Consider the following 25,834-nt stretch of genomic DNA (forward strand, 5'->3'; position numbering starts at 1 on the left):
GCCACCCAAATATCTCACCATACATGCACAACTCTTTTCACCTCCCATCATTCTTTTCAAAGCAAAAACAATATTCACACCCAGATACACATCAACATTCGGAAAGTCCATTCCTCCATTTTTACCATCTTTCATTACAATCTCTCTCTTAACTCTTTCCATCTTTGTACCCCACAAAAACACAAATAACATTCTTTTCACCTTTCGCAAAACCATATAACTTGGCGGAAACACAACAGCAACATATAACAGTATTGGCAAAATCACACTCTTCACTATCATAACCTTACCAACCATTGACAACTCTCTCAACCTCCAAAAATTCAATTTCTTTTGCACTCTCTTCCCCACATCCTCCCAACTATTTCTACCATCCAACCGTTCATCCATCTTAACCCCCAACACTTGAATAGGCCCTTCCACCCCTTCCATACCAACATCCTCACTCTGAGTCACACCACCAAAACATTTATATTCACTCTTTCCCCAATTGACCTTAAAACCAGACGCACCACAAAACAGACTTACCAATAACTTGGATCTTCTTACAGCCGCAACAGATTCACTTACCACACATACATCATCCATATAAGCCAACACTTTAACCTCTTTACCACGACCCCCCGGAACTCTCACACCTCTCACACATTTATCCTTACGCAATAATTCTAATAATGGTTCCATAGCACAAATAAAAGCAATAGGTGACAAGGGACATCCCTGTCTCACCCCTGAACATACTTTAATCTCCTCAGTCATCCATCCATTAATCAGAATCTTACTATACACTTCCTTATACAACATTCTCACAATATTCACAAAATCACCTGGAAACCCCATTTTAACTAGCACCTTAAACAAAAACCCATGCGACAAACGGTCAAAAGCTTTTTCAAAATCAATTGACAACACACGAACCACCTGCTTTCTACACATACCATCCCACAATATATCTCTCAACAAACACAAATTCTCACTAATTCTTCTTCCTGGCACACCACACACTTGCTCCTCCCCAATCACTTGCTCTATCACGTCCCTCATTCTATTTGTAATCAGCTTTGCAAATATTTTATAATCCACATTCAACAAAGTTATCGGCCTCCAATTCCTTATATCATTCACATCCCCTTTCTTATAAATCAAAACCACTATCCCACTCTTCATACTTTCCACCAATCTTCCATTAGCCCACATATACTTAAAGATACTCTCCATATCATCCTTCAGTACATCCCACAATTTCACATAAAACTCAGCCGGCAACCCATCCTCTCCAGGAGTCTTATTTTTAGCCATACTATCAACCGTCCTTTTAATCTCTTCCATTCCAATCTCTCTCATTAAACTCTCATACTCATTACAATCTACCTTCTTATCAATCACTTCCAGCACTTCCTCAGCCAAACCCCTATCACACTGTTTGACTGCATATAAGTCCTCATAAAACTCTTTCACCACATTCAGTACAGCTTTGCCTCTCACCAAACCACCATCCTTATCATACACACTCACTAAATCATCCTTTCTCCCAATCACTTTCTTAAAAAAATATCTTGAACACTTTTCATCCTTCTCCAATTTGTCCACTTTTGCTCTGTACATTAACTCTTTTCCTCTTTCATTCAACCAATCCTTTATATCTCTTTTCACAGCATCAATCTTACCATCCACTCTCCATCCCTTCTTTTTCAACTTATTGAGAAACCCCAACCTTTTATTCAGCCATTCATACTTCTTTCTTTCCCTAGCTTTCCTTTTATAACCTTCCCTCTTGAAAAAAACCTTAGTTCTTTCTTTAACCCACTCCCACCAACACAATAAATCCAAAAATTCTTTTTTCTTCTCACACCATAACTTATACTTCTTAATATACCTATCATATACCTCCTTTTCATCCAACAGTTTCACATTAAGCTTCCAGTAACCCCTCCCACTTATGCAAATCTCATCCAACACCAAACCACAACTCACACGCTCATGATCAGAATAAATCACTCTCTCTTGCTTATACCACATACATCCTATCATTTTGGACACAAAACACATATCTAATCTTGACTCACTCCTTCCACTCTCAGCATGATATGTTGCTAACACAGGATTCACACCACACACTTCAACCACATCTCTTAACTTGAAATCACTCACCATACTCTTAAGCATATTTCCAGAAACATCCGCATCCCTCCCAATCTCACAGTTGAAATCACCTACTAACAACACTGGTTCCTTCCCAGACAAAAACCCCTTAATTATTTCAAACAAACCCACCCTCTCCTCCTTATTCACAGGTGCATAAACATTAATTAACTTAAACTTAAACCCATGTAACCCAACCTCCACCAACACACACCTTCCTTCCCTTAACACCATTTGACTACAAACTTTAAACTTATTATTCCTAAACAAAACCCCAACTCCATCATTTCTATTTACATTAGAGCAAGACCACACTGCTGGTCCATATCTCCACTCCTCCTTTTTTGGAGGAAAATCCAATGCACATTTCCGGAAGACAAATTATGTCATTATTAGTTCCTGCCAATTCCTCCAGAATGGCCGCTCTTCTATTCTTATTTTTAAAGACTCTAACATTTGACAAACTAACCGAAAAAGACATATCAAATCAAATAACAACCCATAGGAAGAAAAAACCTAGAAGAGAGTTAATGAACTTTACGGCTCAGTGTCGAGGGAGAAGTTTCTTCTCCAATGCATTTATCCATTTCACCCTCAGATATTGCGGCAAAACGATTACTCGTCTCCACCACCGTCTGCTCCATCTTTTCACCACTGGCACCTCTCGCCGCCTTCCGTGGGGGACGAAAAAGATCTTCCTCTCTCTCTTTAGCACTTTCCTCTTCTGAATTCGACCATTCAACTTTTTGAGTGCCAGACACCTGAGGACTAGGCACCTCTTCAATTCTCACCTCCTCCTCCATCTCCTCTTCAATCTCCTCCTGCACCTTCTCTTCCACCACCGTTGCTTTCTCAATAATAGCAATCACACTCTTTTCTGCCATGTCTGCCTTTGCCTTTTCCCTTTTTTTAATTGCCAAATCTTTTCTGGCCTCTTTCTCCTTCTCCCTTTTAGCCACCTCCGGACAATTTCTATACACATGTCCAACAAGGCCACAAAGATCACAAGTTCTGGGCTGTGGACAAGCTCCCGCTTCATGCCCTGGCATTTTACAATTTCGGCACTTCTTATTACCTGGACAAGCCTCTTTAACATGTCCAAACAGCAAACAATCACGGCAAAACAATGGCTGGCCATAATAATAGACATAACCCCGGTTTCCGGCGATTGAAAAATTGGCCGGTGGGTGTTTCACTCCACCAATGCTCCCAGGATCCAGCTTCAGTTTTACAAAGAACTTCCATGTGCCATTAAACACACCCAAACTACTAGTTTGCTTCACTCCCCCTTGGACACTTTCACAGTAGATACTTAGAAAGTTCTTAATCATATCCGGGTCTAAGAATGGATTGTACATATGTACAAACAGAGTCTTCACTCCCATCTCAAACAGAGGAAAAAACTTTACATTTTCCAAGACAGGGTTATTGGCATTTCTTTTCAAACATTCATAGAAGTTCTGGCAATCAGCTTCATAGATGAAGGACACATCATATATTCCTTGCTTCCTATTCTCTTGCACACAGAACAAACTATCCATGCCAAAACCACCCAATTTCTCCACAAGTTCATGTCCAATGTACTCAATCCGATTCTTACCCCGGTCAGAAGTTTCCACCACAAAACGTACAGTCTTCTCAATCGCAGGGAGGTATTCCTTTCCAGCCATTGTTCTTCTCTTGTCTGTCGATTCCACAGTAAGATCACCACTCCGGATTCCTGCTCAGCAGAACACCCGCACCCCTGACCCAGACCAAGTTTACACTTGATCGGAGCCAAAAGGCCGAGAAGCGATAACCGTGAAAGGGGCGGGCCCAACAAGGTGCCCTTCATGGGCACTATCACTGCTTGCTGTCAGGGAGGCTGCCAGACAATTTTCCATGCACACTCTGGGCTGGGGGGCAGTCAACCACCAGTACACACAGCAGAACCTAAACCCATACCATTATTGCTAAGCAGCAAGACAGGGGCCCATTGCACTCCCACGGGGCCTTTTTAAATGCAATCCATAACCCGGATTTGCCAGGAACCCTTCTTACTCCTCCTACTTGCATGTGACACTGGGCTTAGGATCTGCATAGGAAACACACACACAAGCACACACCTACCTTTGTTGCCTGCAGATGCCTCCTTGGCTGTCCCCAAACGGTATCAAACCAACACCCACGGGAAGCTGTAAGCATAGAGGACATGCCTGCACCCCATTGGACTTACCTGTGTGGGTTAAATCCGGGTTATTTGACAACCTATGGCGGTGATGGTTCTGCTCAGGCAGAGCAGTGCTGATGCTCCTCATAAAGCTGTCGCTGCTGTGAAGGTTCTAGGTGACATCACAAATCCCTATGGTTACATACACAACAAAGCTGGGTTGTTGTTGTTTACACTCTGCAAGGCCTGTGGAAGTGAGTGACATCATAGCACTGTAGTTCTGAGGGTTCTAGATGGATGCAACAATCTCCTGTTGCTTCTATGAAGGCCATAATAGACGACATCACCAAACAGCTCCATAGTCACATACACAGCAAAGGAGAGATGTTGTTTACACCTAGTGATGTCAGTGGTATTGAGTGACATCACAGCACAGTGCTAAGGCTCCTGGGCCTGGACACAGCAGCGGCTGCAATATCTCAACGGAGAATACGTTTATATATATGTGTGTGTGTGCGCGTATATATATATATATATATATATATATATATATATATATATATATATTTCTCCGCCGAAATCACTTTTAAACCCATTTCCACCTTTTTTTCCCTTCTCTTCCTCTTACTTTTTTTTCACGTTTTTTTACGTTTTTCTCCTTTTCGCCTCTTTTCTGGGCGTATTATTCTTCTTTTTCTTCTTTTTTTTCGTCTAATGCATACCCCATCAGTGCAGCAATGCTTATTCAATACCGCCAGCAGATGGAGACACTGGGGGATAATTTTCTAAGGATTTATACTGATTTTTCCTGTCTGAATTTGTCGCACAGAAAGTTGCAGGCCAAATATGTGTGACATTTCTGCGACTTTAGCTTCTAGAGCATTTTTACAACATTATACATAGGTGCTGAATACATAAAAAGCGACTGTTCAGCGACAGACAAGTCGCATCGGCTGAAAGTAGGCCAGAATGTCAGTCCATGTTGGAGCAGGTTTAGATACAGTCTAAAGTATAGATCTCAAAGTCTGTGCACAGAATTTAGCAAGGGCCTCGCACCTTCTGATGCATCAGGTAGGTGCACAATAGCATAGCCTAACCCTCTGTACTTTGGTCTATATTGATGCGGGACATAGACAGCCAGCTGATGACCAATCCATTAGTGCAATGGATGGCTGGAAGCATTTGTCTTTGCCTTTGCAATACCACAGAAGCAATGCATGGTCAATGTACAGCAATGACACACCTGTGTGAACAGCCAGGAGACCCCCCCCCCCATGTTATGTTACATAGTTACATAGTTAGTACGGTCGAAAAAAGACATATGTCCATCAAGTTCAACCAGGGAATTAAGGGGTAGGGGTGTGGCGCGATATTGGGGAAGGGATGAGATTTTATATTTCTTCATAAGCATTAATCTTATTTTGTCAATTAGGAACATTCAGCACCCACCCGCTATCAAGGCAGCTGCCTATCATGTCATGCCCTACCTGCACAGGTGTGCTGGCTACTCAAATGATCCAATTAAGGAGGCCATTTAGTCAGCAGCAGCAGAAGTCCTGTGCCTGGACGCTCCAACAGCGGCCAGACACAAGCAGAAGCAGAAGCAGCAGAAGCAGCAGCAGCACCACCTTTTGTTTTTTGGCTGCAGCAGCAGCAAGGCCCACAGGGCTGGCTAGCTGGCTAGCCAGCAAGCAGGTAGCAATGAAAGTAGGAATCTTTCTTTTTAACCCTGTAAGGGGGTGGTGCACTGTACCCGAAGATACTGCCATATCGGGTCAATGCATAGGGCGACGGAAGCAAGCTTCGAAATCGGCCCCCGTTCTCAAAAATCCATTTAATATATGGTCCCCAGATAGGGGACGTATCAGATATTAAACTGATAAGAACAGATACTACACTTGATCTTAGCCAAAAGGCCGAGAAGCGATAACCGTGAAAGGGGCGGGCCCAACAAGGTGCCCTTCATGGGCACTATCACTGCTTGCTGTCAGGGAGGCTGCCAGACAATTTTCCATGCACACTCTGGGCTGGGGGGCAGTCAACCACCAGTACACACAGCAGAACCTAAACCCATACCATTATTGCTAAGCAGCAAGACAGGGGCCCATTGCACTCCCACGGGGCCTTTTTAAATGCAATCCATAACCCGGATTTGCCAGGAACCCTTCTTACTCCTCCTACTTGCATGTGACACTGGGCTTAGGATCTGCATAGGAAACACACACACAAGCACACACCTACCTTTGTTGCCTGCAGATGCCTCCTTGGCTGTCCCCAAACGGTATCAAACCAACACCCACGGGAAGCTGTAAGCATAGAGGACATGCCTGCACCCCATTGGACTTACCTGTGTGGGTTAAATCCGGGTTATTTGACAACCTATGGCGGTGATGGTTCTGCTCAGGCAGAGCAGTGCTGATGCTCCTCATAAAGCTGTCGCTGCTGTGAAGGTTCTAGGTGACATCACAAATCCCTATGGTTACATACACAACAAAGCTGGGTTGTTGTTGTTTACACTCTGCAAGGCCTGTGGAAGTGAGTGACATCATAGCACTGTAGTTCTGAGGGTTCTAGATGGATGCAACACTCTCCTGTTGCTTCTATGAAGGCCATAATAGACGACATCACCAAACAGCTCCATAGTCACATACACAGCAAAGGAGAGATGTTGTTTACACCTAGTGATGTCAGTGGTATTGAGTGACATCACAGCACAGTGCTAAGGCTCCTGGGCCTGGACACAGCAGCGGCTGCAATATCTCAACGGAGAATACGTTTATATATATGTGTGTGTGTGCGCGTATATATATATATATATATATATATATATATATATATATATATTTCTCCGCCGAAATCACTTTTAAACCCATTTCCACCTTTTTTTCCCTTCTCTTCCTCTTACTTTTTTTTCACGTTTTTTTACGTTTTTCTCCTTTTCGCCTCTTTTCTGGGCGTATTATTCTTCTTTTTCTTCTTTTTTTTCGTCTAATGCATACCCCATCAGTGCAGCAATGCTTATTCAATACCGCCAGCAGATGGAGACACTGGGGGATAATTTTCTAAGGATTTATACTGATTTTTCCTGTCTGAATTTGTCGCACAGAAAGTTGCAGGCCAAATATGTGTGACATTTCTACGACTTTAGCTTCTAGAGCATTTTTACAACATTATACATAGGTGCTGAATACATAAAAAGCGACTGTTCAGCGACAGACAAGTCGCATCGGCTGAAAGTAGGCCAGAATGTCAGTCCATGTTGGAGCAGGTTTAGATACAGTCTAAAGTATAGATCTCAAAGTCTGTGCACAGAATTTAGCAAGGGCCTCGCACCTTCTGATGCATCAGGTAGGTGCACAATAGCATAGCCTAACCCTCTGTACTTTGGTCTATATTGATGCGGGACATAGACAGCCAGCTGATGACCAATCCATTAGTGCAATGGATGGCTGGAAGCATTTGTCTTTGCCTTTGCAATACCACAGAAGCAATGCATGGTCAATGTACAGCAATGACACACCTGTGTGAACAGCCAGGAGACCCCCCCCCCCCCCCCATGTTATGTTACATAGTTACATAGTTAGTACGGTCGAAAAAAGACATATGTCCATCAAGTTCAACCAGGGAATTAAGGGGTAGGGGTGTGGCGCGATATTGGGGAAGGGATGAGATTTTATATTTCTTCATAAGCATTAATCTTATTTTGTCAATTAGGAACATTCAGCACCCACCCGCTATCAAGGCAGCTGCCTATCATGTCATGCCCTACCTGCACAGGTGTGCTGGCTACTCAAATGATCCAATTAAGGAGGCCATTTAGTCAGCAGCAGCAGAAGTCCTGTGCCTGGACGCTCCAACAGCGGCCAGACACAAGCAGAAGCAGCAGAAGCAGCAGCAGCACCACCTTTTGTTTTTTGGCTGCAGCAGCAGCAAGGCCCACAGGGCTGGCTAGCTGGCTAGCCAGCAAGCAGGTAGCAATGAAAGTAGGAATCTTTCTTTTTAACCCTGTAAGGGGGTGGTGCACTGTACCCGAAGATACTGCCATATCGGGTCAATGCATAGGGCGACGGAAGCAAGCTTCGAAATCGGCCCCCGTTCTCAAAAATCCATTTAATATATGGTCCCCAGATAGGGGACGTATCAGATATTAAACTGATAAGAACAGATACTACACTTGATCTTAGCCAAAAGGCCGAGAAGCGATAACCGTGAAAGGGGCGGGCCCAACAAGGTGCCCTTCATGGGCACTATCACTGCTTGCTGTCAGGGAGGCTGCCAGACAATTTTCCATGCACACTCTGGGCTGGGGGGCAGTCAACCACCAGTACACACAGCAGAACCTAAACCCATACCATTATTGCTAAGCAGCAAGACAGGGGCCCATTGCACTCCCACGGGGCCTTTTTAAATGCAATCCATAACCCGGATTTGCCAGGAACCCTTCTTACTCCTCCTACTTGCATGTGACACTGGGCTTAGGATCTGCATAGGAAACACACACACAAGCACACACCTACCTTTGTTGCCTGCAGATGCCTCCTTGGCTGTCCCCAAACGGTATCAAACCAACACCCACGGGAAGCTGTAAGCATAGAGGACATGCCTGCACCCCATTGGACTTACCTGTGTGGGTTAAATCCGGGTTATTTGACAACCTATGGCGGTGATGGTTCTGCTCAGGCAGAGCAGTGCTGATGCTCCTCATAAAGCTGTCGCTGCTGTGAAGGTTCTAGGTGACATCACAAATCCCTATGGTTACATACACAACAAAGCTGGGTTGTTGTTGTTTACACTCTGCAAGGCCTGTGGAAGTGAGTGACATCATAGCACTGTAGTTCTGAGGGTTCTAGATGGATGCAACAATCTCCTGTTGCTTCTATGAAGGCCATAATAGACGACATCACCAAACAGCTCCATAGTCACATACACAGCAAAGGAGAGATGTTGTTTACACCTAGTGATGTCAGTGGTATTGAGTGACATCACAGCACAGTGCTAAGGCTCCTGGGCCTGGACACAGCAGCGGCTGCAATATCTCAACGGAGAATACGTTTATATATATGTGTGTGTGTGCGCGTATATATATATATATATATATATATATATATATATATATATATATTTCTCCGCCGAAATCACTTTTAAACCCATTTCCACCTTTTTTTCCCTTCTCTTCCTCTTACTTTTTTTTCACGTTTTTTTACGTTTTTCTCCTTTTCGCCTCTTTTCTGGGCGTATTATTCTTCTTTTTCTTCTTTTTTTTCGTCTAATGCATACCCCATCAGTGCAGCAATGCTTATTCAATACCGCCAGCAGATGGAGACACTGGGGGATAATTTTCTAAGGATTTATACTGATTTTTCCTGTCTGAATTTGTCGCACAGAAAGTTGCAGGCCAAATATGTGTGACATTTCTGCGACTTTAGCTTCTAGAGCATTTTTACAACATTATACATAGGTGTTGAATACATAAAAAGCGACTGTTCAGCGACAGACAAGTCGCATCGGCTGAAAGTAGGCCAGAATGTCAGTCCATGTTGGAGCAGGTTTAGATACAGTCTAAAGTATAGATCTCAAAGTCTGTGCACAGAATTTAGCAAGGGCCTCGCACCTTCTGATGCATCAGGTAGGTGCACAATAGCATAGCCTAACCCTCTGTACTTTGGTCTATATTGATGCGGGACATAGACAGCCAGCTGATGACCAATCCATTAGTGCAATGGATGGCTGGAAGCATTTGTCTTTGCCTTTGCAATACCACAGAAGCAATGCATGGTCAATGTACAGCAATGACACACCTGTGTGAACAGCCAGGAGACCCCCCCCCCCCCCCCCCCCCATGTTATGTTACATAGTTACATAGTTAGTACGGTCGAAAAAAGACATATGTCCATCAAGTTCAACCAGGGAATTAAGGGGTAGGGGTGTGGCGCGATATTGGGGAAGGGATGAGATTTTATATTTCTTCATAAGCATTAATCTTATTTTGTCAATTAGGAACATTCAGCACCCACCCGCTATCAAGGCAGCTGCCTATCATGTCATGCCCTACCTGCACAGGTGTGCTGGCTACTCAAATGATCCAATTAAGGAGGCCATTTAGTCAGCAGCAGCAGAAGTCCTGTGCCTGGACGCTCCAACAGCGGCCAGACACAAGCAGAAGCAGAAGCAGCAGAAGCAGCAGCAGCACCACCTTTTGTTTTTTGGCTGCAGCAGCAGCAAGGCCCACAGGGCTGGCTAGCTGGCTAGCCAGCAAGCAGGTAGCAATGAAAGTAGGAATCTTTCTTTTTAACCCTGTAAGGGGGTGGTGCACTGTACCCGAAGATACTGCCATATCGGGTCAATGCATAGGGCGACGGAAGCAAGCTTCGAAATCGGCCCCCGTTCTCAAAAATCCATTTAATATATGGTCCCCAGATAGGGGACGTATCAGATATTAAACTGATAAGAACAGATACTACACTTGATCTTAGCCAAAAGGCCGAGAAGCGATAACCGTGAAAGGGGCGGGCCCAACAAGGTGCCCTTCATGGGCACTATCACTGCTTGCTGTCAGGGAGGCTGCCAGACAATTTTCCATGCACACTCTGGGCTGGGGGGCAGTCAACCACCAGTACACACAGCAGAACCTAAACCCATACCATTATTGCTAAGCAGCAAGACAGGGGCCCATTGCACTCCCACGGGGCCTTTTTAAATGCAATCCATAACCCGGATTTGCCAGGAACCCTTCTTACTCCTCCTACTTGCATGTGACACTGGGCTTAGGATCTGCATAGGAAACACACACACAAGCACACACCTACCTTTGTTGCCTGCAGATGCCTCCTTGGCTGTCCCCAAACGGTATCAAACCAACACCCACGGGAAGCTGTAAGCATAGAGGACATGCCTGCACCCCATTGGACTTACCTGTGTGGGTTAAATCCGGGTTATTTGACAACCTATGGCGGTGATGGTTCTGCTCAGGCAGAGCAGTGCTGATGCTCCTCATAAAGCTGTCGCTGCTGTGAAGGTTCTAGGTGACATCACAAATCCCTATGGTTACATACACAACAAAGCTGGGTTGTTGTTGTTTACACTCTGCAAGGCCTGTGGAAGTGAGTGACATCATAGCACTGTAGTTCTGAGGGTTCTAGATGGATGCAACAATCTCCTGTTGCTTCTATGAAGGCCATAATAGACGACATCACCAAACAGCTCCATAGTCACATACACAGCAAAGGAGAGATGTTGTTTACACCTAGTGATGTCAGTGGTATTGAGTGACATCACAGCACAGTGCTAAGGCTCCTGGGCCTGGACACAGCAGCGGCTGCAATATCTCAACGGAGAATACGTTTATATATATGTGTGTGTGTGCGCGTATATATATATATATATATATATATATATATATATATATATATATTTCTCCGCCGAAATCACTTTTAAACCCATTTCCACCTTTTTTTCCCTTCTCTTCCTCTTACTTTTTTTTCACGTTTTTTTACGTTTTTCTCCTTTTCGCCTCTTTTCTGGGCGTATTATTCTTCTTTTTCTTCTTTTTTTTCGTCTAATGCATACCCCATCAGTGCAGCAATGCTTATTCAATACCGCCAGCAGATGGAGACACTGGGGGATAATTTTCTAAGGATTTATACTGATTTTTCCTGTCTGAATTTGTCGCACAGAAAGTTGCAGGCCAAATATGTGTGACATTTCTGCGACTTTAGCTTCTAGAGCATTTTTACAACATTATACATAGGTGCTGAATACATAAAAAGCGACTGTTCAGCGACAGACAAGTCGCATCGGCTGAAAGTAGGCCAGAATGTCAGTCCATGTTGGAGCAGGTTTAGATACAGTCTAAAGTATAGATCTCAAAGTCTGTGCACAGAATTTAGCAAGGGCCTCGCACCTTCTGATGCATCAGGTAGGTGCACAATAGCATAGCCTAACCCTCTGTACTTTGGTCTATATTGATGCGGGACATAGACAGCCAGCTGATGACCAATCCATTAGTGCAATGGATGGCTGGAAGCATTTGTCTTTGCCTTTGCAATACCACAGAAGCAATGCATGGTCAATGTACAGCAATGACACACCTGTGTGAACAGCCAGGAGACCCCCCCCCCCCCCCCCCATGTTATGTTACATAGTTACATAGTTAGTACGGTCGAAAAAAGACATATGTCCATCAAGTTCAACCAGGGAATTAAGGGGTAGGGGTGTGGCGCGATATTGGGGAAGGGATGAGATTTTATATTTCTTCATAAGCATTAATCTTATTTTGTCAACTAGGAACATTTAGCACCCACCCGCTATCAAGGCAGCTGCCTATCATGTCATGCCCTACCTGCACAGGTGTGCTGGCTACTCAAATGATCCAATTAAGGAGGCCATTTAGTCAGCAGCAGCAGAAGTCCTGTGCCTGGACGCTCCAACAGCGGCCAGACACAAGCAGAAGCAGAAGCAGCAGCAGCACCACCTTTTGTTTTTTGGCTGCAGCAGCAGCAAGGCCCACAGGGCTGGCTAGCTGGCTAGCCAGCAAGCAGGTAGCAATGAAAGTAGGAATCTTTCTTTTTAACCCTGTAAGGGGGTGGTGCACTGTACCCGAAGATACTGCCATATCGGGTCAATGCATAGGGCGACGGAAGCAAGCTTCGAAATCGGCCCCCGTTCTCAAAAATCCATTTAATATATGGTCCCCAGATAGGGGACGTATCAGATATTAAACTGATAAGAACAGATACTACACTTGATCTTAGCCAAAAGGCCGAGAAGCGATAACCGTGAAAGGGGCGGGCCCAACAAGGTGCCCTTCATGGGCACTATCACTGCTTGCTGTCAGGGAGGCTGCCAGACAATTTTCCATGCACACTCTGGGCTGGGGGGCAGTCAACCACCAGTACACACAGCAGAACCTAAACCCATACCATTATTGCTAAGCAGCAAGACAGGGGCCCATTGCACTCCCACGGGGCCTTTTTAAATGCAATCCATAACCCGGATTTGCCAGGAACCCTTCTTACTCCTCCTACTTGCATGTGACACTGGGCTTAGGATCTGCATAGGAAACACACACACAAGCACACACCTACCTTTGTTGCCTGCAGATGCCTCCTTGGCTGTCCCCAAACGGTATCAAACCAACACCCACGGGAAGCTGTAAGCATAGAGGACATGCCTGCACCCCATTGGACTTACCTGTGTGGGTTAAATCCGGGTTATTTGACAACCTATGGCGGTGATGGTTCTGCTCAGGCAGAGCAGTGCTGATGCTCCTCATAAAGCTGTCGCTGCTGTGAAGGTTCTAGGTGACATCACAAATCCCTATGGTTACATACACAACAAAGCTGGGTTGTTGTTGTTTACACTCTGCAAGGCCTGTGGAAGTGAGTGACATCATAGCACTGTAGTTCTGAGGGTTCTAGATGGATGCAACAATCTCCTGTTGCTTCTATGAAGGCCATAATAGACGACATCACCAAACAGCTCCATAGTCACATACACAGCAAAGGAGAGATGTTGTTTACACCTAGTGATGTCAGTGGTATTGAGTGACATCACAGCACAGTGCTAAGGCTCCTGGGCCTGGACACAGCAGCGGCTGCAATATCTCAACGGAGAATACGTTTATATATATGTGTGTGTGTGCGCGTATATATATATATATATATATATATATATATATATATATATATATATATTTCTCCGCCGAAATCACTTTTAAACCCATTTCCACCTTTTTTTCCCTTCTCTTCCTCTTACTTTTTTTTCACGTTTTTTTACGTTTTTCTCCTTTTTGCCTCTTTTCTGGGCGTATTATTCTTCTTTTTCTTCTTTTTTTTCGTCTAATGCATACCCCATCAGTGCAGCAATGCTTATTCAATACCGCCAGCAGATGGAGACACTGGGGGATAATTTTCTAAGGATTTATACTGATTTTTCCTGTCTGAATTTGTCGCACAGAAAGTTGCAGGCCAAATATGTGTGACATTTCTGCGACTTTAGCTTCTAGAGCATTTTTACAACATTATACATAGGTGCTGAATACATAAAAAGCGACTGTTCAGCGACAGACAAGTCGCATCGGCTGAAAGTAGGCCAGAATGTCAGTCCATGTTGGAGCAGGTTTAGATACAGTCTAAAGTATAGATCTCAAAGTCTGTGCACAGAATTTAGCAAGGGCCTCGCACCTTCTGATGCATCAGGTAGGTGCACAATAGCATAGCCTAACCCTCTGTACTTTGGTCTATATTGATGCGGGACATAGACAGCCAGCTGATGACCAATCCATTAGTGCAATGGATGGCTGGAAGCATTTGTCTTTGCCTTTGCAATACCACAGAAGCAATGCATGGTCAATGTACAGCAATGACACACCTGTGTGAACAGCCAGGAGACCCCCCCCCCCCCCATGTTATGTTACATAGTTACATAGTTAGTACGGTCGAAAAAAGACATATGTCCATCAAGTTCAACCAGGGAATTAAGGGGTAGGGGTGTGGCGCGATATTGGGGAAGGGATGAGATTTTATATTTCTTCATAAGCATTAATCTTATTTTGTCAATTAGGAACATTCAGCACCCACCCGCTATCAAGGCAGCTGCCTATCATGTCATGCCCTACCTGCACAGGTGTGCTGGCTACTCAAATGATCCAATTAAGGAGGCCATTTAGTCAGCAGCAGCAGAAGTCCTGTGCCTGGACGCTCCAACAGCGGCCAGACACAAGCAGAAGCAGAAGCAGCAGAAGCAGCAGCAGCACCACCTTTTGTTTTTTGGCTGCAGCAGCAGCAAGGCCCACAGGGCTGGCTAGCTGGCTAGCCAGCAAGCAGGTAGCAATGAAAGTAGGAATCTTTCTTTTTAACCCTGTAAGGGGGTGGTGCACTGTACCCGAAGATACAGCCATATCGGGTCAATGCATAGGGCGACGGAAGCAAGCTTCGAAATCGGCCCCCGTTCTCAAAAATCCATTTAATATATGGTCCCCAGATAGGGGACGTATCAGATATTAAACTGATAAGAACAGATTTTTTTTTTTTTTTTTTTGTCTTTTTTCCTCAGTTACAGACTATTGTTTGAACGATCATCAGGTCTCCTACCAGGACTCGTCACTTAAAACAATGTCTGAAAAAACATCATGCGGAAAGACAAAAAAAAGGGAACCGAGGGTCAAGAACTTAAAACCAAAAGGTAAAAGCTGAAGGAAAACAAAAACATTTAAAAAACAAAACATAAACTGGTCAGACTTACAGTTTCCACCATTGGGTATATTTCCAGATCTTTTCAGCATTGTCTTCTCCCATTCTCTTCTTATCTAATAAATATGCAATAAAAAGTCTTCCGAGCAACAACCTCCTACATTCACTTGGAGAAATGGAAACATTTTTAAAAACAAGCAAATTCCTGGAGTCCCATAAAACTTCTTTAAAAACAGAAAAAATTATCCAAGTAACACGTGCATCATTCTTCATGTTAAAGTCCTGACCGATAAAAATTTTCTCAAAAGTAAAATCATTAAAACCCATAAGTGCAATAAAAAATCTTGTTAAAAGCCTAAAAACTTCCTTGGCATAAAAACAGTCCCACCACAAATGTACAATATCTTCTTTACCTCCACAACCCTCTCTTGGACACTGTTCACTCACTCTTATTCCTCTTCCTCTTAAAAACACTCGAGTTGGGAGGCAACCATGGTAAGACATCCATACCACATCTTTTTGTCTATTTGATAAACCAAAGGAATTAAAAAGGCTCCAAATCTTAACTGACTGTGCAATATTACAGAATGGTACTTCATTAAATTTTTCACTCTTTCTCAACTCATATTCTATTTTCTTCTTTTCAGGTTTCCCCAAGGAGCTCAAATTAAACTGATCATTGAAAGACCGAAGAACCACATAAAAGGTAGGTATAATCAGCGCCATTGGTTTCCTCAGATCCCTCTCACACCAGCCCCACTTAGAAAACAACCATCCTGCTAAATATTTACACATATCAGCTGTTTTACTATTGCACTGGATCGTCTTGAAAATTAAAAGAAAATAGTGTAACTTTAAAAACAAATCAATATTTGGAAAGTCATATCCACCATTCTTTACAGTACTCATTACCTTCTCTCTTTTCATTTTTTCCATTTTGGATCCCCAAAAGAAAACAAAAAGTCTTCTTGTTGTCTTCCTCATCCAATGCTTACCAGGTGGAAAAACCATCGCAGTATATAAAAGTAAAGGTAAAATCACAGTCTTAATAACAAGTACTTTCCCTTTAAGGGATAAACTCCTCAATTTCCAAAAATTCAATTTCTTTTCAATTTTACTGTCCAGCTTGTTGTAAGTCTCTCTCCCTTTAAGATTCTTTTCAAAAATGACCCCTAAAACTTCCACATTCTCCTTTATCTCTACTCCATCCACCAACACATCTTCGCATTTCCCAAAATTCACCAAATGACATTTGCCCCAGTTTACACACATTCCGGCCACACAGCAAAAAATTTGAATATGCAAATTCACTCTATTCAAATCTGCTTTTGAAGTACATGTAAACACAACATCATCCATGTAGCTTAAAACCTTAAGATCACTCCCACCACTGCCAGGTATAAAAACTCCTTTAACACATTTGTCTTTCTGAACATTCTTTAACAAGGCCTCTATTACACAGATGAAAAGGATTGGGGAGAGTGGGCAACCCTGCCGAACCCCTGATAAAATCTTAAAAGCAGGACCAACATGGCCATTCATTAAAACTTGTCCAGTAACACCATTATATAACCCTTTAATAACATGTAATAACTTCATTGGGATCCCCATATGTTTTAGGGCCGTAAACATAAATTTGTGTGCGACTTTATCATAGGCCTTCTCGAAATCCACTGACTCGACAAAAAGAGGCACCTTATTAAAATTACAATAATAAATAATATCCCTTAAAATCAATAAATTATCAGTAATTCTTCTCCCGGGTACAGCACATACTTGGTAATTATCTACCATATGGCCAATAATATTCCTAAGCCTGTTTGCAACAATTTTAGCAATAATTTTATAGTCACTGTTTAACAATGAAATTGGTCTCCAATTTTTTATATCACGTTCGTCACCTTTCTTATGTATTAGTGTGATAATTCCCTTCTTCATTGAATCAGCTAAAATCCCAAACTTAAAAACATATTGCACAACCCGAGTAAAAACATCTTTTAAAAGAGGCCAAAATACAACATAAAACTCAGCTGGAAGGCCGTCACTACCAGGGGTTTTACCTTTTGCCATTCCATTCAGCGCCATTCTAATTTCATTTTCACTAACATCTTCCACCAAAAAAACTTTCTCCTCATCTGGAATTTGATCCTCTAAAATGTTACAGTAGTCTTCCATTTCATTAATAGCAGCTTTACTTTCATTACTAAAAAGTGTTTCATAAAATTTACAAACCTCCTCCTCCATCTCCCTACCAACCACCTCACCACTTGAGGTTAAAACTGACTTAAAGACCCCCTTTGGCTTAAAACACTTTTTAAAAAAATATCGACTACATTGTTCATTCTCCTCCAAATGTTGCACCTTAGCCCTGTAAACAATATTCCTTCCTCTTTCCTTCAACCTTGTCTTCATCTCTTCCTTAATTTCACAAATTTCAGCATCCACCTCTAGACCAGCGTTCTTAAACTTAAAGAGAGTCTCCAACTGTGAAACTAAAGTCTCATCTCTCCGCCTCTTCTCCTGTGCTCTCTTAATGCAAACAGACTTAAAATAACCAGCAAAGTTCACTTTAGCCCAATCCCACCAGTCTAAAATATTTTTAAAACAGTCTTGTTTAGCAGCACAGGATAAAAATATATTTTTAAAACCTGCCATTACCTCCTCTTCTTCAAGTAAACTCACATTCAACTTCCAGAGTCCCCTACCAAAGGCAATGGACTCTGAGATGCTTATTTCAGCAGATAAAATTTTATGATCTGAGAAAATCGACATCATCTGATTACACCGGGCCACCTTCATCCCTTCAGACACAAAAATATAATCTATTCGGGATTTACAGTGACCACTATCCGATACATATGTATATCTATCATCAGTGTCAATCATCAGTCCAGCATCTATATAGTGTAAGTCTTGTACTAATTGATTTAAAGCATTAGAGGTAATGTCAGTTCGGACTTCAGCAGCACTCTCACGGTCATTAACAGTACGGATACAGTTAAAATCACCAGCCACTATAGTACTTTCCCGACCAGGGATAAAAAACTTCAAGGACTCTAAAAAAACCAACCGCTCTTTCTTCTCTGCTGGGGCATATACGTTAAAAACTCTAATCCTCTGGTCTAAAAACTCAAAGTTTAAAACCATGCAACGGCCTGGTATTAAAATCTGGCAATTTAAAACTTTGATATTGTTATTTTTGATTAAAAAACCAACTCCTTCATTTTTGTTATCCGTACTAGTTGACCAAAAAGATTGTCCCATCCTCCACTCATCAGCATAAGGTGCAGATTTAATTGCACACTCCTGTAAACATATTATATCAGCTCTCACATTCTCCAACACCTCAAAAATAGCAGCTCTTCTTACTTCTGATCCAATACTCCTGACATTAAGGGTTGTTAAGATAAGAGTCATAATAACTAAAATGAATAAAATCAAAACTTTAATATCCATCATAGTTAAAAATTACTGCTCTGACTCTCAACTTTCCTTAAAACATTTTCATAACAATCAGGCGACCCTGGATCAGAGTCCCTGTCCATTTCAACTCCTCTTCCAACCACTGGGTCCTCTTGATCCCCAGTCCAACTTCCTTTTTTACTTCTTTTACTTTCCACCCCCACCTCATCCTCCTCATCACTGCTGACAAATCTCTGAGCAGGTGTAAGGGACTTCTCAGATGACTGCACATTTTCTTGGAATTCCATTCCCTCCTCCTCCCCCACAACAGGGTCTGGACATTCCACATCACCACTCATGCTTCCACAAGGAAACACATCTCCATACACAGTTTCAATCTTCTTGACCTCCACCCCCTTTGCACATGTTACTTCACTTGTGGAGACCACTTTCTTATACTCCTGTTCAACCACCACACTTGTCTCCACAAAAGCCTCTTTAATCACATCCACCTGAGCAACAACATTTTTAACAATCGTACCACCTGCGCTCCTCCCGACTTCACATTCCCCCTCCACATTAGATTTTTCACCTCCATCCACACCTCCATCCACACCTCCATCCACACCTGTGGCTTCTGAAAAAGACCTCCTTCCCATTCCCTGTTCATTGCTCTGTCCACCTTTACTTCCAGCCGCATCAGCATAACTCCTTCTCTTGTACCATAAGTGACATCCTCTTGCCAAATGGGAATTACTCCCACAAATATCACAAGTCTTTTCCTCAACGCAAAAACTTGTTTCATGCCCAGTCTTGCCACAGTTCCTACAAACAACACCCTTCACAGGACATGCGTCCTGCACGTGGCCATATGCTTGACATTTGCGGCAAAACTGAAGCTGCCCCTCATAAAAACAAAAACCACGCTCTCCTCCAATGGAAAAAACTTGAGGAATACTCTTAATTCCCTCCTCCATAGACTCATCCTTCTTGAACTTCACAACATATTTCCTTTTACAGTTAAAAAAACCATGTCTGTTCTTTAGTTTTCCAAAAAACTTCACTTCTTCACAATAACGATAAAGAAAATTTGTTACCATTGAGTCTGTAACTTTGGGATTGTACATATGTACGATGACCACTTTCTCTGTACTCAGAAACAAAGGCTCTACTTTAACTTTCCTCATAATATCCGGCTCATTCTTTCTCTTCATTCCTTCCAGGTCCTTGTAGACCCTCTGACAAATCTCGGAATTAACAAATGTAACATCATAAATACCCTGTCTAGGGAAATCTTGCATTGCAAATACATCTGTTACCTTTAGGTACTGGAGCCTGCGTAGAATCTCCAGCACAATCTGGTCCAGGCCAACCGTTCCCCGATGTTCCGTTGGGACGAAAATCCTGACCGTGTCTTCCATTCCGCGAATCCTCTCTCCTCCACTCATTTTTGCAGGTGATGAAACCCACTATCGCAACTCCGAAATAACCCAGGGCCCCCCGCAAAGAGGGCCCCGATCACCACCCCCTTCAACTCCTAACCCGCCCGGTAAACAGCACGGGATCGAAGCCAAAAGGCCGAGAAGCGATAACCGTGAAAGGGGCGGGCCCAACAAGGTGCCCTTCATGGGCACTATCACTGCTTGCTGTCAGGGAGGCTGCCAGACAATTTTCCATGCACACTCTGGGCTGGGGGGCAGTCAACCACCAGTACACACAGCAGAACCTAAACCCATACCATTATTGCTAAGCAGCAAGACAGGGGCCCATTGCACTCCCACGGGGCCTTTTTAAATGCAATCCATAACCCGGATTTGCCAGGAACCCTTCTTACTCCTCCTACTTGCATGTGACACTGGGCTTAGGATCTGCATAGGAAACACACACACAAGCACACACCTACCTTTGTTGCCTGCAGATGCCTCCTTGGCTGTCCCCAAACGGTATCAAACCAACACCCACGGGAAGCTGTAAGCATAGAGGACATGCCTGCACCCCATTGGACTTACCTGTGTGGGTTAAATCCGGGTTATTTGACAACCTATGGCGGTGATGGTTCTGCTCAGGCAGAGCAGTGCTGATGCTCCTCATAAAGCTGTCGCTGCTGTGAAGGTTCTAGGTGACATCACAAATCCCTATGGTTACATACACAACAAAGCTGGGTTGTTGTTGTTTACACTCTGCAAGGCCTGTGGAAGTGAGTGACATCATAGCACTGTAGTTCTGAGGGTTCTAGATGGATGCAACAATCTCCTGTTGCTTCTATGAAGGCCATAATAGACGACATCACCAAACAGCTCCATAGTCACATACACAGCAAAGGAGAGATGTTGTTTACACCTAGTGATGTCAGTGGTATTGAGTGACATCACAGCACAGTGCTAAGGCTCCTGGGCCTGGACACAGCAGCGGCTGCAATATCTCAACGGAGAATACGTTTATATATATGTGTGTGTGTGCGCGTATATATATATATATATATATATATATATATATATTTCTCCGCCGAAATCACTTTTAAACCCATTTCCACCTTTTTTTCCCTTCTCTTCCTCTTACTTTTTTTTCACGTTTTTTTACGTTTTTCTCCTTTTCGCCTCTTTTCTGGGCGTATTATTCTTCTTTTTCTTCTTTTTTTTCGTCTAATGCATACCCCATCAGTGCAGCAATGCTTATTCAATACCGCCAGCAGATGGAGACACTGGGGGATAATTTTCTAAGGATTTATACTGATTTTTCCTGTCTGAATTTGTCGCACAGAAAGTTGCAGGCCAAATATGTGTGACATTTCTGCGACTTTAGCTTCTAGAGCATTTTTACAACATTATACATAGGTGCTGAATACATAAAAAGCGACTGTTCAGCGACAGACAAGTCGCATCGGCTGAAAGTAGGCCAGAATGTCAGTCCATGTTGGAGCAGGTTTAGATACAGTCTAAAGTATAGATCTCAAAGTCTGTGCACAGAATTTAGCAAGGGCCTCGCACCTTCTGATGCATCAGGTAGGTGCACAATAGCATAGCCTAACCCTCTGTACTTTGGTCTATATTGATGCGGGACATAGACAGCCAGCTGATGACCAATCCATTAGTGCAATGGATGGCTGGAAGCATTTGTCTTTGCCTTTGCAATACCACAGAAGCAATGCATGGTCAATGTACAGCAATGACACACCTGTGTGAACAGCCAGGAGACCCCCCCCCCCCCATGTTATGTTACATAGTTACATAGTTAGTACGGTCGAAAAAAGACATATGTCCATCAAGTTCAACCAGGGAATTAAGGGTAGGGGTGTGGCGCGATATTGGGGAAGGGATGAGATTTTATATTTCTTCATAAGCATTAATCTTATTTTGTCAATTAGGAACATTCAGCACCCACCCGCTATCAAGGCAGCTGCCTATCATGTCATGCCCTACCTGCACAGGTGTGCTGGCTACTCAAATGATCCAATTAAGGAGGCCATTTAGTCAGCAGCAGCAGAAGTCCTGTGCCTGGACGCTCCAACAGCGGCCAGACACAAGCAGAAGCAGAAGCAGCAGAAGCAGCAGCAGCACCACCTTTTGTTTTTTGGCTGCAGCAGCAGCAAGGCCCACAGGGCTGGCTAGCTGGCTAGCCAGCAAGCAGGTAGCAATGAAAGTAGGAATCTTTCTTTTTAACCCTGTAAGGGGGTGGTGCACTGTACCCGAAGATACTGCCATATCGGGTCAATGCATAGGGCGACGGAAGCAAGCTTCGAAATCGGCCCCCGTTCTCAAAAATCCATTTAATATATGGTCCCCAGATAGGGGACGTATCAGATATTAAACTGATAAGAACAGATACTACACTTGATCTTAGCCAAAAGGCCGAGAAGCGATAACCGTGAAAGGGGCGGGCCCAACAAGGTGCCCTTCATGGGCACTATCACTGCTTGCTGTCAGGGAGGCTGCCAGACAATTTTCCATGCACACTCTGGGCTGGGGGGCAGTCAACCACCAGTACACACAGCAGAACCTAAACCCATACCATTATTGCTAAGCAGCAAGACAGGGGCCCATTGCACTCCCACGGGGCCTTTTTAAATGCAATCCATAACCCGGATTTGCCAGGAACCCTTCTTACTCCTCCTACTTGCATGTGACACTGGGCTTAGGATCTGCATAGGAAACACACACACAAGCACACACCTACCTTTGTTGCCTGCAGATGCCTCCTTGGCTGTCCCCAAACGGTATCAAACCAACACCCACGGGAAGCTGTAAGCATAGAGGACATGCCTGCACCCCATTGGACTTACCTGTGTGGGTTAAATCCGGGTTATTTGACAACCTATGGCGGTGATGGTTCTGCTCAGGCAGAGCAGTGCTGATGCTCCTCATAAAGCTGTCGCTGCTGTGAAGGTTCTAGGTGACATCACAAATCCCTATGGTTACATACACAACAAAGCTGGGTTGTTGTTGTTTACACTCTGCAAGGCCTGTGGAAGTGAGTGACATCATAGCACTGTAGTTCTGAGGGTTCTAGATGGATGCAACAATCTCCTGTTGCTTCTATGAAGGCCATAATAGACGACATCACCAAACAGCTCCATAGTCACATACACAGCAAAGGAGAGATGTTGTTTACACCTAGTGATGTCAGTGGTATTGAGTGACATCACAGCACAGTGCTAAGGCTCCTGGGCCTGGACACAGCAGCGGCTGCAATATCTCAACGGAGAATACGTTTATATATATGTGTGTGTGTGCGCGTATATATATATATATATATATATATATATATATATTTCTCCGCCGAAATCACTTTTAAACCCATTTCCACCTTTTTTTCCCTTCTCTTCCTCTTACTTTTTTTTCACGTTTTTTTACGTTTTTCTCCTTTTCGCCTCTTTTCTGGGCGTATTATTCTTCTTTTTCTTCTTTTTTTTCGTCTAATGCATACCCCATCAGTGCAGCAATGCTTATTCAATACCGCCAGCAGATGGAGACACTGGGGGATAATTTTCTAAGGATTTATACTGATTTTTCCTGTCTGAATTTGTCGCACAGAAAGTTGCAGGCCAAATATGTGTGACATTTCTGCGACTTTAGCTTCTAGAGCATTTTTACAACATTATACATAGGTGCTGAATACATAAAAAGCGACTGTTCAGCGACAGACAAGTCGCATCGGCTGAAAGTAGGCCAGAATGTCAGTCCATGTTGGAGCAGGTTTAGATACAGTCTAAAGTATAGATCTCAAAGTCTGTGCACAGAATTTAGCAAGGGCCTCGCACCTTCTGATGCATCAGGTAGGTGCACAATAGCATAGCCTAACCCTCTGTACTTTGGTCTATATTGATGCGGGACATAGACAGCCAGCTGATGACCAATCCATTAGTGCAATGGATGGCTGGAAGCATTTGTCTTTGCCTTTGCAATACCACAGAAGCAATGCATGGTCAATGTACAGCAATGACACACCTGTGTGAACAGCCAGGAGACCCCCCCCCCCCCCCATGTTATGTTACATAGTTACATAGTTAGTACGGTCGAAAAAAGACATATGTCCATCAAGTTCAACCAGGGAATTAAGGGTAGGGGTGTGGCGCGATATTGGGGAAGGGATGAGATTTTATATTTCTTCATAAGCATTAATCTTATTTTGTCAATTAGGAACATTCAGCACCCACCCGCTATCAAGGCAGCTGCCTATCATGTCATGCCCTACCTGCACAGGTGTGCTGGCTACTCAAATGATCCAATTAAGGAGGCCATTTAGTCAGCAGCAGCAGAAGTCCTGTGCCTGGACGCTCCAACAGCGGCCAGACACAAGCAGAAGCAGAAGCAGCAGAAGCAGCAGCAGCACCACCTTTTGTTTTTTGGCTGCAGCAGCAGCAAGGCCCACAGGGCTGGCTAGCTGGCTAGCCAGCAAGCAGGTAGCAATGAAAGTAGGAATCTTTCTTTTTAACCCTGTAAGGGGGTGGTGCACTGTACCCGAAGATACTGCCATATCGGGTCAATGCATAGGGCGACGGAAGCAAGCTTCGAAATCGGCCCCCGTTCTCAAAAATCCATTTAATATATGGTCCCCAGATAGGGGACGTATCAGATATTAAACTGATAAGAACAGATACTACACTTGATCTTAGCCAAAAGGCCGAGAAGCGATAACCGTGAAAGGGGCGGGCCCAACAAGGTGCCCTTCATGGGCACTATCACTGCTTGCTGTCAGGGAGGCTGCCAGACAATTTTCCATGCACACTCTGGGCTGGGGGGCAGTCAACCACCAGTACACACAGCAGAACCTAAACCCATACCATTATTGCTAAGCAGCAAGACAGGGGCCCATTGCACTCCCACGGGGCCTTTTTAAATGCAATCCATAACCCGGATTTGCCAGGAACCCTTCTTACTCCTCCTACTTGCATGTGACACTGGGCTTAGGATCTGCATAGGAAACACACACACAAGCACACACCTACCTTTGTTGCCTGCAGATGCCTCCTTGGCTGTCCCCAAACGGTATCAAACCAACACCCACGGGAAGCTGTAAGCATAGAGGACATGCCTGCACCCCATTGGACTTACCTGTGTGGGTTAAATCCGGGTTATTTGACAACCTATGGCGGTGATGGTTCTGCTCAGGCAGAGCAGTGCTGATGCTCCTCATAAAGCTGTCGCTGCTGTGAAGGTTCTAGGTGACATCACAAATCCCTATGGTTACATACACAACAAAGCTGGGTTGTTGTTGTTTACACTCTGCAAGGCCTGTGGAAGTGAGTGACATCATAGCACTGTAGTTCTGAGGGTTCTAGATGGATGCAACAATCTCCTGTTGCTTCTATGAAGGCCATAATAGACGACATCACCAAACAGCTCCATAGTCACATACACAGCAAAGGAGAGATGTTGTTTACACCTAGTGATGTCAGTGGTATTGAGTGACATCACAGCACAGTGCTAAGGCTCCTGGGCCTGGACACAGCAGC

General features: G+C 43.8%; 7 non-coding genes across 7 annotated transcripts; all 7 read right to left on the bottom strand.

Moving 5' to 3' along the window:
• Window positions 1-6,028: 6,028 nt before the first annotated feature.
• Window positions 6,029-6,219, bottom strand: LOC130310959 (U2 spliceosomal RNA). Its single transcript, XR_008859416.1, has one exon. It is a non-coding gene; the product is annotated as a U2 spliceosomal RNA (small nuclear RNA).
• A 2,085-nt stretch (window positions 6,220-8,304) lies between these two features.
• LOC130310960 (U2 spliceosomal RNA) lies at window positions 8,305-8,495 on the bottom strand. Its single transcript, XR_008859417.1, has one exon. It is a non-coding gene; the product is annotated as a U2 spliceosomal RNA (small nuclear RNA).
• Window positions 8,496-10,593: 2,098 nt separating this feature from the next.
• Window positions 10,594-10,784, bottom strand: LOC130310961 (U2 spliceosomal RNA). The gene has a single exon (XR_008859418.1). It is a non-coding gene; the product is annotated as a U2 spliceosomal RNA (small nuclear RNA).
• A 2,086-nt stretch (window positions 10,785-12,870) lies between these two features.
• On the bottom strand, window positions 12,871-13,061 carry LOC130310962 (U2 spliceosomal RNA). The gene has a single exon (XR_008859419.1). It is a non-coding gene; the product is annotated as a U2 spliceosomal RNA (small nuclear RNA).
• Window positions 13,062-15,156: 2,095 nt separating this feature from the next.
• LOC130310980 (U2 spliceosomal RNA) lies at window positions 15,157-15,354 on the bottom strand. The gene has a single exon (XR_008859437.1). It is a non-coding gene; the product is annotated as a U2 spliceosomal RNA (small nuclear RNA).
• Window positions 15,355-22,551: 7,197 nt separating this feature from the next.
• On the bottom strand, window positions 22,552-22,742 carry LOC130310963 (U2 spliceosomal RNA). The gene has a single exon (XR_008859420.1). It is a non-coding gene; the product is annotated as a U2 spliceosomal RNA (small nuclear RNA).
• Window positions 22,743-24,823: 2,081 nt separating this feature from the next.
• On the bottom strand, window positions 24,824-25,014 carry LOC130310964 (U2 spliceosomal RNA). Its single transcript, XR_008859421.1, has one exon. It is a non-coding gene; the product is annotated as a U2 spliceosomal RNA (small nuclear RNA).
• Between the last annotated feature and the right edge of the window lie 820 nt (window positions 25,015-25,834).

The sequence above is a fragment of the Hyla sarda genome, unplaced genomic scaffold (genome assembly GCF_029499605.1).
Source record: "Hyla sarda isolate aHylSar1 unplaced genomic scaffold, aHylSar1.hap1 scaffold_1608, whole genome shotgun sequence".
NCBI classification, from domain to species: domain Eukaryota; kingdom Metazoa; phylum Chordata; class Amphibia; order Anura; family Hylidae; genus Hyla; species Hyla sarda.